The sequence below is a fragment of the Capricornis sumatraensis genome, chromosome 2 (genome assembly GCF_032405125.1).
Source record: "Capricornis sumatraensis isolate serow.1 chromosome 2, serow.2, whole genome shotgun sequence".
Taxonomy (NCBI): domain Eukaryota; kingdom Metazoa; phylum Chordata; class Mammalia; order Artiodactyla; family Bovidae; genus Capricornis; species Capricornis sumatraensis.
In genome coordinates, this window is record NC_091070.1 from 70,815,837 (window position 1) to 70,831,481 (window position 15,645).

A 15,645-nucleotide genomic window follows, 5' to 3' on the forward strand; every position below is an offset into this window, starting at 1 on the left:
ACAAACCCAAATCCAGCCTCTGGGAGACATGATATCATTTAGACAAGTCTCCGTGGCTGTTTGGATGCCATATTTGGAAGTTGTGAGCCATGGTGCCTGCATTCAGGTTAAGTAACTTGCATTTCAGGCTCTGTATGCTTCTTGAAAAGAAGGAATAGTCTTTGGAGAATCAGGGAACGTCAATTTGGTAAAGAAGCAATGGAATGCATGGTTGGGACCTAGTGTTCACTGTGTGGAGACTAAATGTGAGGCAGGTGGTTTGAGGATGTTGCACAATTCAGAGACGGAAATTCATGATCCGGGTGAGAAAGCAAAGAGGGTTGGGAGAAGACTTAGGAGCCTAAGGATGTAATATTTCTCTCTCAGACACAATAGACTCTGCTTCTGTCTCTGGTCTGTTAAATATACTGTGCACTGACCATGACCTAAAAGGCAGTAGTGTGCATGCTCAGTCGTGTCCCACTCTTTGCAGTCCTATGGACTATAGCCCACCAGACTCCTCCGTCCATGGGATTCTCCAGGCAAGAATACTGGAGTGGGTTGCCGTGCCCTCCTCCAGGGGATCTTCCCAACGCAGGAATCGAACCCGTGTCTCTTACCTCTCATGCACTGCAGGCAGGTTCTTTACTGCTGAGCCACCAGGGAAGCCCAGGAGACAACAGAGGACAAGTAAAAACCCTGTTCTCATACAGCTTCTATTCCAGTGGGAAATGGGGAAACCAGATAATAAACAAGGAAACAGGCAAATTAGTTTCAGATCGTGATGACTATTTCGAAGTCAATGAAACCAAAGGGATAAAACATGAAATTCCTGATGAAGCCACTTTTGATGTGTGATCAGAGAAGGTGTCCCTAGGACAGGGACAGCTGAGTTGAAACTTTGACAGTGTGACAAAACCCCAATTTGAATGTACAAGGACAAAACTTTCAGGAAGAGGGGACAGCAGCAAGTGTTAGAGCTGTTCATGGTGTACCAAGAAGAGGGGGAAAGGCAATGTAGGTGTCTCCAGTGAGGTGGGGGCAAAGCGAGGGGGCTGGGAGGAGATGAGCTTGTGTATTGCTTCCCAAAGCAACACTGGATGAGAAAGAGAGGAAGTGATAGGGTTTTGGGATTACACCTTCTACAAAGAGGAATTCTTCCCAAGATTAATTTGGCAGTCTTGATTTGTTTTAGGGAGGAACTAACATGAAGGAGACAGCATCTGGCTAATAGGAGATAAAAATTCCCTGGGAAAAATGTCACTTTTCATAAGCTCCTTCATGACCACCTCCTTCTCTAGGTATTTGAACGTTTAAAAGCCTCAGGAACTGTCTAGAAATTTGACTTACAGATGAAATTTAGTTATTTGCTGTGGAGCTATGACTATTTGATTTACCTGACATGGAAATTGACTCCAGATAGAGGTGTCTATTTTATCTAATGTAAAGCTATAATGTTTCAGGAAGTGAGAAGATTATTTTCCCCTTTATCTCCAGAGAAGGTGTGAATAAATTCCCCCAAAGGGATAATTTTGTTTAGCATCAGAAACTGATGGTTGTGTTTGATTATGTAGTTCTGAGCTCAGAATAGGCCTTTTATGCAAAAATCAATATGAATTATGGAAAGAATCTAGCATTTTAGTTACACAGTGTAAGAATTTTATAGTTAGCTCCAGTGAGGAAGGAAACTGCAGAAGGCAATTTCAAGAATCTTTCAGGAATCCTTTTTTGGGGGAAACACTTTATACTTAACAGTATAAGTTGATGAAAAATGCACAAATTGGACATTCTCAAAATAAATGGTGAGAATGTAAAGAATCATGAATAATGTCAATTCCTTGTGAAAAAATTATATTTTAACTTTCTTGTATGCCAAGAATCCTTGCATTTGTATCTTGTGGATTTACTTAACATATTTATTTTGAGGTAATCTTAGCTTACGAGCTAAAATTTTCAACTTGTCATACCGAAAATATTTTTAAAACAACAACCCTCCAACCCTAGTATACATAAATCAGGAACAGAACCTAAATTTGTGGATAATTGGATTGAGCTCTGAGCTTAAAGATGAAGGAGACAAAAGCATGTCCCAAAGCAGCATTTGATAGTCTTAGCCTTATCTGTGGATGTTTTACACCAGGCGGGGAGGCAGTATTTGTTTACAGTGATTTGTGCTATTTGCAGTGACATTTTATTTGAGCTAGTGTCCTGTATCCAAGCCAAAACATCCATGTGGAAGGGCTCGTTTTGCTCTTTCCTTTGGTTCAAAAGTGACGCTAAAGCAGCAGTGCCTCTTCTGATGACCAGGTCGGCAAGCCAAGGAGGTGGTTTGTGATGCAGGAATACAGGCTGTTGAGCAAGGATGATAACAGAAGACAATGGCATGTCATGGGAGCTTTGTGACAGCTGTAGCCTTCACAGGGACAGAAACAGTGCTGCAAGCAACCTTCACGGACTTGAAATGCAGAACTCAATAAATTTAAATTCACTGGATTTGGGAGAAATTGCAAACTGACTCTCCCCTTGCTTATATTTTGCAAGTAAATCTTAAAAATCCCCAGTGATATCTGAGTTTTGAAGAATCATCTGCTTTTGTGATAATGATCCTTGGAAGATAAGCAGAGAGACTCTTCCATAGTGTTTATGACTGGAAGCTAAAGATGCACTGCTTTCTCCTTGATGAGGCCCTGGGCCAAACATGTTTTAATGCATAAAATTGAGCCATGCTATAAAGATGGGCACTCTGTAAAGCTCCAAAGTATTTTCCACTTTTTTCTTGTTCATAGTGTTTCGTATCTTTTTGTCTACCCTTACCCTCACTCTTAGCTAATCTTTCTGGAAAATTCTAAGTTGATGATGATAATCAGTTGAAACTAACTTCAGTAGACATTGTTTAAGTTAATGGCCAGTGAATTTGTGTGTTTTTTAAAATTTTGATTTATACAGGTGATAGCAAAAAAAAAGTTTATGATTTATGAAAGCATTTAAAAATTTCCTACCCATCTGTGCAAAGTTAAAAGTATGAAAAAGAGAGAAAGTTTCGAAAATGTGGAAAGATGAGAACATTTATTCAACAAAAATACTTGTTTTCCAAATGTACTTGTAGAAACCAATGATAGTACCCATATTTAAACTAATCCAGAATTAAACTGGCTGTTGAACACTGGCTGTCCACTGATTTAATCGGTGTTGCAAAGTTAAACTCCTGGAAACAGCATAATCATTTTAAACTTCAGTCTCTGTCTCTCTACTTCTCTTTGTGTGTGTGTTTTAGTCTCTCCGACTAACACAGTCATGTCTGACTCAGTAGCCTGCCAGTCTGCTCTATCCATGGAATTCTCCAGACAAGAATACTGGAGGGGGTAGCCATTTCCTTCTCTGGGGAGTGTTCCTGACCCAGGAATTGAACCCAGCTTTCCTGCATTGCAGGTGGATTCTTTACTGTCTAAGCCACCAGGAAAGCCTAGTTCTCTCTCTCTCTTTGGCCTCTAGCTTTTATGAGGAAACCCACATGTGGCTTAATCACTTCATGTTTATTTCAGTAACAAAGTGATGAAGAACTGCATCTCACTGGCCATACACATCACTTGCATATTCTCCTTTCATTTATTCATTTGCTGATCCCTTGATTCACTTTTTTTTCTTGACTATGAGAAAAGCACTGAGGATATAAAGAAAAAAGACCCAGGGACTTTGTCATTTAGGGCATGTTTGCATGTACTCACATACATCTATGCCCCCTCCCCCGACCCCCACACACATGGATATATTGCCAAAGTGTTTTATCTGCCAAATGATGGTTTTGCTTGTCCACTTGTAATCTGGTGGTTTGAGTGTGAGGAAAAACTTATTTTCAGGCTTAGGCCCAGAAAATAATTGATACTTTTCTGACCAGATACAAAATAGTCATGAGGATTCAAGAAAAAATTCCCTCTTCTCTTTAGAATAAATAGTATTCTACCCATTGAGCTGGAAAGAAACTTGTTTCTTAGACCTATTCAGGTCTCAAAATACATACCTATTATAGATGTTAAATGGGTTGCAATGTCTCCTCTGAGTACAGACACTGCAGACAGAATCCCAATTCTGTTTCTATAAAACCTTAGAAAGCTAAAGGCATCAACTACATATCTCAAATCCCACAAATATGCACATTGGTATTTGTGATTTTTTCATAGTCTTTTCATGTATATCTTCTAAATTCCAATTTTTAGTGAAGAGCCTATCAATTCTCAGTGTTGCTGAACCAGTATCCTTGATAAAAACTTCTTTTGCTCTTTTGGGAGGTAAATTCACTTATGCTAGAATATTGGGAAATCTATTTTTGTTTATACCTTGAATTCCTCCAAATATTATTTGAAGATACTGGGTGAAGTACAATCTTCAGCTCATATTGTGTCAATGCCTATTTGCTTTGATACAATGGCTTTTCTGAGTTTGGGAATTCATTTGATTTTAGAAGGTTAAGCATAAGCTCATATCTGTAAGATGAAGAACTATAATTAAGCTTCTTAAGTTGCATTATGACTACTTTTATCATCAACATGACAGTAAGCCCATTGAGGACAAGCATTGCCTATTATTGATTTCTATGACTCCAGTAACTAATTCTGTGCTGAAACATAGGAAAGCCTTGAATAGACAAGATCTAAAACTGAAACATGGAAGAGTCAATCATGAAGGTGGCAATAAGTTGTGATTTCAAATGTAAAACATATTTTTGAAATGCAAACACACTTTCAATTTCTGAAAAGCAAATTCACCCTGGGTCATAGTATCTACAGCATTTGGATGTTTGCTATTGTTGATTAAGCTCTTAGTTTGAATTACAGACTGTGTACCAAGAACTTTGTATACATTATCTCGTTCAATCCTCTCAATGACAGAAAAAATAGGTAAAAGCAGTTTAGTTCAGTTCAGTTCATTCACTCAGTCGTGTCCGACTCTTTGTGACTCCATGAACCACAGCACGCCAGGCCTCCCTGTCCATCACCAACTCTCAGAGTTCATCCAAACCCATGTCCATTGAGTCAGTGATGACATCCAACCATCTCATCCTCTGTCGTCCCCTTCTCCTTCTGCCCTCAATCTTTCCCAGCATCAGAGTCTTTTCAAATGAGTCACGCTTTGCATCAGGTGGCCAAAGTATTGAAGTTTGAGCTTCAACATCAGTACTACCAATGAACACCCAGGACTGATCTCCTTTAGGATGGACTGGTTTGATCTCCCTGCAGTCCAAGGGACTGTCAAGAGTCTTCTCCAACACCACAGTTCAAAAGCATCAATTCTTCAGTGCTCAGTTTTCCTTATAGTCCAACTCTCACATCCATACATGGCCACTGGAAAAAGCATAACCTTGACTAGACGGACCTTTGTTGACAAAGTTATGGTATAGCAAAGAGATGTTATGATAGCTAAATATACACTTTATGAGAGCCAGAATGCATTCTGTTTCTTACTCTGTTACTGATTTGTATCCCTAGTAACTAGAATGATGCCTGGTGCCAAAGGTGGATTTACCACAGATGAAAAGACTGTGCTTGGGCTTGAGGGGAATTGAAATGTTTAAGGGAAAACCTTTTCTCTTGAGGCCTGGAGTTTTTTGAACGTATTTGGTATTTAGAAGAGAATTTGTAAACTTGGTGACAAAAGTTGCATTAGAATATTCAGGACTAAAGCCAGATTGCAAGGGACTGAGAAGGCATACACACTGTAGAAGTCAGTCGAATGTATGGCATGTTTTTCCAAGAAGTTTAATGAAAAGAACAAGAGTGAAGGAACTAATCTGGGGGGAGTCAAGTTTAAAAGGCCACTGTGTTCTTACCATTTTTCTCAGTCAAGAAATTGAATCCATTATTGGTAACCAAGGGCAGATAATAGTAGTAAGGAATATAGTAAAAACCACAATGAGGGTAGAAGCCAGTTATAGGGAGAAGAAAAAAGATTATAATAAGATCACTGATATATAATTCTAATTTTTTGAAAATTGAAATTAATTTCCTTTTTAAATATGCCTATTTAGGGTTCATGTTTGGGAACACATGTAAGAATTAAAGATTTTAAAATTAAAAAAAATAAAATAAAATATGCCTATTTATATCCTATGAGATATTCCATGAAGGCTTTCCTTAGACTTCTTATCTAATTTTCATTAAACTTATTGTTTATTATGATTCAAAACACTTATCTAAGAAAATGAACATACTTTTAAATAGAATTTTATTAAAAAATAATAATTGATGATAAAAGTAATGTCTCTTAGAGAAAATTTAGAAAATACAGATGAGCCAAATAACATATTTTAAATTCATTTTAAACATAAACATTGGCCTACCATCAACAGAAATTATGATGATTATAATCACTACTAAATAAGTCTTCCTCTACCACTTATCCATGTTTTGAAAAGTTTTATTCCTTTTTTTGAAGCCAAAATGGGATCATATAGCAAAAACTGTTCTAAAATCTGCTTTTGTGAAATAATATTTTTTAGCAACTTGTCATGTCATGCCACATAATTCTTTCTCATCATTTTATTGAATAAAGAGAATTAAGTTGTATGCAGGGAGGCCTGGCATGCTGCGATTCATGGGGTCACAAAGAGTCGGACACGACTGAGCGACTGAACTGAACTGAACTGATCGAGTAATTTTCTTATTATATTTTTATATTACATTATACTCCTTTTATATTTGTATATTATAAGCAACTACTCATGACTATCCTCAAAATACTAGCAATGACTTGCTGAGTCATAGTATGTATCATTGTATGGGTTTTTACTAAATTTTTCCTGCTTGCCCTTCATAGAGGGTGATTTCAGATTAACTTGAGAGTAATATAATTATGTTGTCAGATATGCAGTTAGAATTTAAGATCATTATAACTTCCATAGAGTTTATAACAATTTACACTCTTACGAAGAAAATATGAGAGTAGCTGCTGCTCACATCCTAGTGACTTCTAGGGATTAGCATTAAAAAATCCTATCAAATATCAAATATTATTTGATAGAGGTACTTCATTATAATTTTCTTTTCCACTTTCACTGTAATAAGGTTGAACTTATTTCTGTTGGTTCTTTGTCATTCCTTGCTCATTTTCTTTTGTTGTTGTTCAGTTACTAAGTAGTGCCTGACTCTTTGCGACCCTATGAACTGCAGCACCCCAGACTTCCCTGTCCTTCGCTATCTCCTGGAGTTTGCTTCACTCATGTCCATTGAGTCAGAGATGCCATGCAACCATCTCATCCTGTGTCACCCCAATCTCCTCCTGCTCTCAATCTTTCCCAGCATCAAGTTCTTTTCCAGTAAGTCAGTTCTCCACATCAGGTGGCTATACTACTGAGGCTTTAGCTTCAGCATCGGTCCTTCCAATGAATATTCAGGATTGATTTCCTTTAGGATTGACTGGTTTGATCTCCTTGCTGTCTGAGGGACTCTGAAGAGTCTTCTCCAGCACTACAATTCAAAAGTGTCAATTCTTCAGCCCTTACCCTTCTTTATAGTTCAGCTCTTACATCTGTACGTGATGTGAGAAAAGCTACTGGAAAAACCATAGCTTTGACTGTATGAACTTTTTTGGCAAAATGATGTCACTGCTTTTTAACAGACTGTCTAGATTTATCATAGCTTTTCTTTCAAGGAGCAAGTGTCTTTTAATTTCATGGCTGTAGTCACCATCTGCAGTGATTTTGGAACACCCCCAAATAAAGTCTCTCACTGTTCCCATTATTTCCACGTCTATTTGCCTTGAAGTGATGGGACCTTATGCCTTGATCTTAGTTTTTGAATGTTGAGTTTTAAGCCAGCTTTTTCACTCTCCTCTTTCACTCTCATCAAGAGGCTTTTTAGTTCTTCTTAGCTTTCTGCCATAAGAGTAGTATCATCTGCATAACTGAGGTTGTTGATATTTCTTTCAGTGATCTTGATTCCAGCTTGTGATTCATCCAGCCTAGCATTTCTCATGATGTACTCTGCATATAAGTTAAATAAGTAAGGTGACAGTATACAACCCTGATGTACTCCTTTCCCAATTTGGAACCAGTCCATTGATTCATGTCCAGTTCTAACTGTTGCATCTTGACCTGCAAGTTTCTCAGGAGGTAGGTAAGGTGGTCTGGTATTCCAATCTCTTGAAGAATTTTCCACAATTTGACATGATCCACACAGTCAAAGGCTTTAGCATAGTCAGTGAAGCGAAAGTAGATGTTTTCTTGCTGTAAGAAGTAGATTCCCTTGCTTTTTCTATGATTCAATGGACATTAACAGTTTGTCCCCTGGTCCTCTGCCTTTTCTAAATTCAGCTTGTACATCTGGAAGTTCTTGGTTCACATACTGTTAAAGCCTAGCTTGAAGGATTTTGAGCATTACCTCACTGGCATATAAAATGAGCACAATTTTATGGTAGTTTGAACTTTCTTTGCCATTGTTATTTGATATATTTTACATTAGGGATGAATTTCTTTATAAGCGTGTTGCAAATAGTTTTTGTGTTACATATCGAAATATGAACCATTTATTAGACATTTATAGTCTGTAAATTTTTCTCCTTTTTGTCATTTGCAATTTATACAATTTAGGCCATGCATAAATTTTAAAATTGTAATATATTAGTTCTTTTTTTAATAGTTTCTGCCTTTTCTATGAGCCTAAAGACTCTATAAATATTCACCTAGTATGCTTGGGTTCGATCCCTGGGTTGGGAAGATCCCCTGGAGAAGGAAATGGCAACCCACTCCAATACTCTTGCCTGGAGAATCCCATGGAGGGAGGAGGCTGGTAGGCTACAGTCCATGGGGTCGCAAAGAGTCGGACACGACTGAGCGACTTCACTTCACTTCACTTCAGTATGCTTATAATTTCACTTTTTACATTTGAATCTTTAAATTGTGATTAATGTCATTATGGTATCAGGTATGCAATTAGAATCTAAGATTATTTTTATGTTTAATAGTCATCTAAACATCACTTCTTGAATAATCAATTATCTCAATAATTGATTTGAGGCAAATTCTTACTATATATTGAATTCTTATAAATACCGTATCTTATGTCTAAATAACATTATAATTTTCTCTATTACCATGTCTGTCATTTCCTGCAATAATATCACACTGTTTATATTATCATAGATTTATAATGTCATATGGATAAGATTCCCATATGTTCTGCAACTTCAAAATGATTTGGTTCTTTTAACATTTATTTTATTGGTAATCTCACAGTTACTTTGGGAGCAATATTCATACAGTAGAATACTATTCAGCAATAAAAACACTATTAGCACGTGGTGCACAAAAGATGAACCTCAAAAATATTAAGCTAATAAAAGCTAGGAACAAGAGATCTCATAATGTAAGCTTTCTCTTAAATGAAATGTCTCAGTTCAGTTCAGTTCAGTTCATTTCAGTCGCTCAGTTGTATCCAACTCTTTACGACCCCATGAACTCCAGCATGCCAGGCCTCCCTGTCCATCACCACATCCCAGAGCTTACTCAAACTCATGTCCAGTGAGTAGGTGGTGCCATCCAACCATCTCATCCTCTGTCATCCCCTTCTCCTCCTGCCTTCAATCTTTCCCAGCATCAAAGTCTTTTCCAATGAGTCAGCTCTTTACATCAGGTGGCCAAAGTATTGGAGTTTCAGCTTCAGCATCAGTCCTTCCAATGAACATCCAGGACTGATCTCCTTTAGGATGGACTGGTTGGATCTCCTTGCTGTCCAAGGGACTCTCAAGAGTCTTCTCCAACACCACAGTTCAAAAGTGTCAATTCTTTGAACCTTAGCTTTCTTTATAGTCCAACACTTACATCCATACATGACTACTGGAAAAACCATAGCCTTGACTAAATGGACCTTTGTTGGCAAAGTGATGTCTCTGCTTTTTAATATGCTGTCTAGGTTAGTCACAACTTTTCTTCCAAGGAGCAAGCGTCTTTTAATTTCATGGCTGCAGTCACCTTCTGCAGTGATTTTAGTAAAGTAAAGTCGCTCAGTCGTGTCCGACTCTTTGCGACCCTATGGACTGTAGCCTACCAGCCTCCTCCCTCCATGGGATTCTCCAAGCAAGAGTACTGGAGTGGGTTGCCATTTCCTTCTCTAGGGGATCTTCCCAACCGAGGGATCGAACCCAGGTCTCCTGCATTCCAGGCAGACGCTTTAACCTCTGAGCCACCAGGGAAGCCCCCCAAAATAAAGTCTGTCACTGTTTCCATTGCTTCCCCATCTATTTGCCATGAAGTGATGGGACCGGATGCCATGATCTTCGTTTTCTGAATGTTGAGCTTTAAGCCAACTTTTTCCCTCTCCTCTTTCACTTTCATCAAGAAACTCTTTAGTTCGTTTTTTGCCATAATGGTGGTGTCATCTGCATATCTGAGGTTATTGATATTTCTCTCAGCAATCTTGACTCCAGCTTGTGCTTCCTCTAGCCCAGCGTTTCTCATGATGTACTCTGCATAGAAGTTAAATAAGCAGGGTGACAATATACAGCCTCGAGGTACTCCTTTCCTCATTTGGAACCAGTCTGTTGTTCCATGTCCAGTTCTAACTGTTGCTTCCTGACCTGCATACAGATTTCTCAGGAGGCAGGTCAGGCGGTCTGGTATTCCCATAAGGCAAATATATAGATGTTGCTGCTGCTGCTGCTGCTGCTGCTAAGTTGCTTCAGCCATGTCCGACTCTGTGCGACCCCATAACAGCAGCTCACCAGGCGCCGCTGTCCCCGGGATTCTCCAGGCAAGAACACTGGAATGGGTTGCCATTTCCTTCTCCAGTGAAAAGTGAAAGTGAAGTCGCTCAGTCATGTCCGACTCTTAGCAAGCCCATGGACTGCAGCCCACCAGGCTCCTCCACCCATGGGATTTTCCAGGCAAGAGTACTGGAGTGGGGTGCCATTGCCTTCTCCGAATATATAGATGAAGAAAGTAGATTAATGGTTAATGGGGGCTACAGGTGGAAGTAAGAATGACCTGTACATAGGTATGAGGGATCTTTTGGGGGTGATGGAGTGTTTAAAACTTAAGTTGATGGCTTCACTCAGTACTAAGTAAAGATTATTAAAGATCATTAGACTGTGACTTAAAATGAGTGAAATTTCTGATATAAGAAATATATTTAAGTCAAGTTGTTTTTAGGAAAGAATTATTCTGGAAAGTTAATCAAAAATTAACACTGTATTTTGTTTGGAATTGGACTATGTGTAAACATATTAGTTTCAGAATTGACATCTGATAATATTAAATTTCTTTCTTAAACTATGATATTTCCCAGAAAGTATTTATAACTTTATTCCTACAAATTCACAAGTTTTCCAGTTAATTCCTTGGGCTAATAGAACTATTGTTTGTTTTATTTTTGTTTGTGGTTGCCATTGTCGATGATTTTGTAAATAGAATAACTGGTTATTGATAATATAACAGGGGACTGATTGATTTTTATGTATTTTACCATCTTATTAATGAAAACACTCATTATCTCTAACATTCAAGAATGCATTGAGAGATGTGTGTTACATTAGCAATCTGACTGACCTCTGGCCCAGACACTTTAGAATGACAGGTTATAGATTTAGCTATGAGTTCAATACTTTCAATGTGAGTTTTTCCCCTAAGTTGTTAGTGGAGGTCACTTGGTCCTGGTGATTCATCAATGTCTAGTTTGTCAATTTGGTTTAAATTTAGAATATCTACTACCAATATCAGACCTTAAACCTATGATCTACAACTAGAAAATAGAGTTTTAGAGTAGGATATTTTATAACAGCATGCTTAGTAAATTAATTATCTAATATAACAGTGACTGGAGTTTCATTGAAGTTAAGCATATGTCAAGAGATCATAATCAGAACGCTAACAATCACGTAAATTAACAAACCATTTGTCTGGGAACTGATGATTAGCACAGGGATAATCTGCTCTGTTACCGATGCTTATGGGGCATGATACAGTTATCTGATAGCTACATGTTTTAGTAAAGACAAAACAAAGGTTTGAGCAAACCTTTACCACTAGGGAAAAAAAAAAAAAAGAAAGATTTTGTTTTCTTACATTTTGTTGTTAACAGCTTTTCTATTTAAATACAGTCTAATGTACCAATGTTCACTCTAATTACTAGATAAAGGTGTAGGAGAATAAGTTATAAAGTTCAAGTGATAGTCAAATTATAAAAATATTTTTTTTTAAAAGAGAATATATTGTGTAGGAATTCACTTAAAAATGTTAGGCAGTGTGAGGATAGAAATGCCCTTTCACAGAAGCTCTAGGGTCTGTAGCTTCATAGTGGGAAAGTTATACGAAACAGGCTCAAAATGGTGGTCTTAACCTCTACACTTCTGGCACATCTAATATATTTAAATTAAAGATTTTTATTCTGTGAATTAACTAGAAAAAATTTATCTTATTTTCATATTTTAAACCCAGTAAGTCATTGCCTTATCCGGCTGGAATACATATTTCTGAACTGGTAAGGATTCTTGTTCTAAGAAAAAGTGATCCTGGAATATTTGAGCATTGAAAGTATTTATTTAAAGGCTATTGCAGTATGATAATCTGGCTTGTTTAGACTTGAAGTGCCTTTTGGTAACTTTTTATTGCTAGATGTCATCATATAAAGAGGCATTTCAGAAATCTGCTGGTTATGTGTAAACACTTCCCATTGTATGGCAGTTACGAAATATTTCTCTTGACAGTCAGGCTTTTCCCCCTAGCCAGTATTACAATCCTTTAATTTGCCATTTGCCTTTTGGCACAAAAGACTCCAAAATTGCTGGATTTCAATATCAGCTTATCCTTAAATTGTTAGTGCTCCGTGGCGGAAGCATACATCTCAGAGATACTAAAGTTCTAAATCAATAGACTCAAGACGGATAGGGTTAAAAGTGTTAATGAATCATTATTTGGACAAGTAGAAGCCACTACTCCTGTTCTCATTGTTTGGTTTCCAGTTGCTTGGTATACAGCTATAAAAGAAACAACGTCATATATTGTTTCTGATTTGCAGCATCCATTTCCATCCTATGAAAGCAGCTTCTGTGCAATGAGACTATGATAGTGAAGTCATGGAATGTGGCCCATTGTGCGTCACCTTTTACCTTGTTCAGGAGCAATATTGTGTAGGATTTCCTGTTGGAGTACAAAGTGCTCAGAAACTCCACAGATTTTAGAGTTAGAGACGGTACAGCAGGCAGAGAAAAAAATCCAAATCCAAATTAAATATTTAATCTATGTCACAGATTGGATTCTTCAGGAAGCAGATTCTGAGACAGACTTGTAGACAGGATGTTTATTGAAGAGTGCTTGTGATCATCACCTGTGGGTGAGTGAAGGGATGAGAACTGGAAGGGAGGAGATGAACCATGAGGCAGCAAAGACAGAGCTGTCAGCCAGTCCCTACAGTGAGGTCCTGAGCTCACATGAGCCTCAGGTTAGTCTTGAACTGGAACATAGAGGCTGAGGCTTTTGTGTAGCCCCATCAAATGCATCTCAAGTGTATCATATGTAATCTCAGTTAAATGCCAGGAGGATTTCTTTTTAGTACTTGGTAGCTGGTTCTAAAATACGTATGTATTGCTATAAAGGGCCAGGAGTAGCTAAGATGTTTAAGAAGGAAAACAAGTAGGGGAAGTTGGTACTCCAGATATGAAAACTTAAAACTCTACTAAGACAGTGTGAATTGGCCTAAAGGAAGAAAAAGAGAGGCCAGATGAAGGGATTCTTGCAAATATGATATATAACAGATTTGACATAGTAGATCAGTGAAAAAATAAAAGACTTTTCATAAGGGAAATATTTGGAATTGAGTATTCATGTAAAAATAAAATTGGACCTTTTCTCATCTTATACACAAAATTTATCAATGGCTCAGAGAGCTAAATAAGAGTGAGAACACCTCACAACCTTTGAAACGTGCTGTAAGAGAATGGATTGCACCCTTCAGATTAATTAAAAATTTTAAAGTCTAACAATACCAATGTTGGGGGAGGCAGAGGATGAGATAGTTAGATAGTATCACCTACTCAATAGATATGAATTTGAGTAAACTCCAGGAGATAGCGGAGGACAGAGGAGCCTGGCATGCTTCAGTCCATGGGGTCACAGAGAGTTGGACATAACTTGGTGAGTAAACAATAAAAACTAATGTTGGTGAGCAGATAGAGCAGCCGAAACCTGCAAGCTGCTTGTCAGAGTGTAAATTTGATTTCTTTAGTTGGAATTCAGTTTGATAATATATATTAAAGTTGACTGTAAGCATACCCTATAACCCAACAATGCCAGCGTTAGTATCAGTATTTCTAATAGACACACAACTGGAAGCACCCTAAATGCCCATCAGCAGAATTCTAAATAGTGTTCAATTCATACAAGGGAATACTATGCAGCAATGAAAATGAACGAACTAGAACTAATGCAACATCCTGGATTAATTTTAAAAGTATAACACTAAACAAAAGTAGCAAAAGCAAAAGAAAACATATAGTATGATATCATTCACATAAAGTTAAAAAAATCAGGGTTGTGGCTCCTCTGGAGAAAGAACAGGATATTGATTCTGAAGAAACACTATAGAGTCTAATGTTTAACCTCATCCTTAGAGGAATTTATGCATGTTTGCTTAAAAAGTATTTCTTAACTTCTACATTTTTTTGTTTTTGTTTTTCCCTATAAGAGTTATCTTTCACATGAACATCTTCAAAAGCAAAGCACACAGAAGAAATATTTGAGTATTTCCCTCATGACCTATATGTTTACCTGTACCTTTTGTGAGCTTTGAACTGGAAGGTGAAAAGTATATCAATGGCCTTTGACTATATAATCTCTCTGGGAAGTTGGCATCATGAATGGTTACTCAGCCTGGATTTTCAAAGCAGCCACACACTGGGAATGGACTTTCTGATAGCATTCCTATTGTCAGTTCAGTCACTCAGTCATGTCCAACTCTTTGTGACCCCATGAACTGCAGCACGCCAGGCCTCCCTGTCCATCACGGACTCCCAGAGTTCACTCAGACTCACGTCCATAGAGTCAGTGATACCATCCAGCCATCTCATCCTCTTTCGTCCCCTTCTCCTCCTGCCCCCAATCCCTCCCAGCATCAGAGTCTTTCCCAATGAGTCAACTCTTCGCATGAGGTGGCCAAAGTACTGGAGTTTCAGCTTTAGCATCATTCCTTCCAAAGAAATCCCAGGGTTGATCTCCTTCAGAATGGACTGGTTGGATCTCCTTGCAGTCCAAGGGACTCTCAAGAGTCTTCTCCAACACCACAGTTCAAAAGCATCAATTCTTCGGTGCTCAGCCTTCTTCACAGTCCAACTCTCACATCCATACATGACCACAGGAAAAACCATAGCCTTGACTAGACGGACCTTAGTCGGCAAAGTAATGTCTCTGCTTTTGAATATACTATCTAGGTTGGTCATAACTTTTCTTCCAAGGAGTAAGCGTCTTTTAATTTCATGGCTGCAGTCACCATCTGCAGTGATTTTGGAGCCCCCCAAAATAAAGTCTGACACTGTTTCCACTGTTTCCCCATCTATTTCCCATGAAGTGATGGGACCAGATGCCATGATCTTAGTTTTCTGAATGTTGAGCTTTAAGCCAACTTTTTCACTCTCCACTTTCAGTTTCATCAAGAGGCTTTTTAGCTCTTCTTCACTTTCTGCCATAAG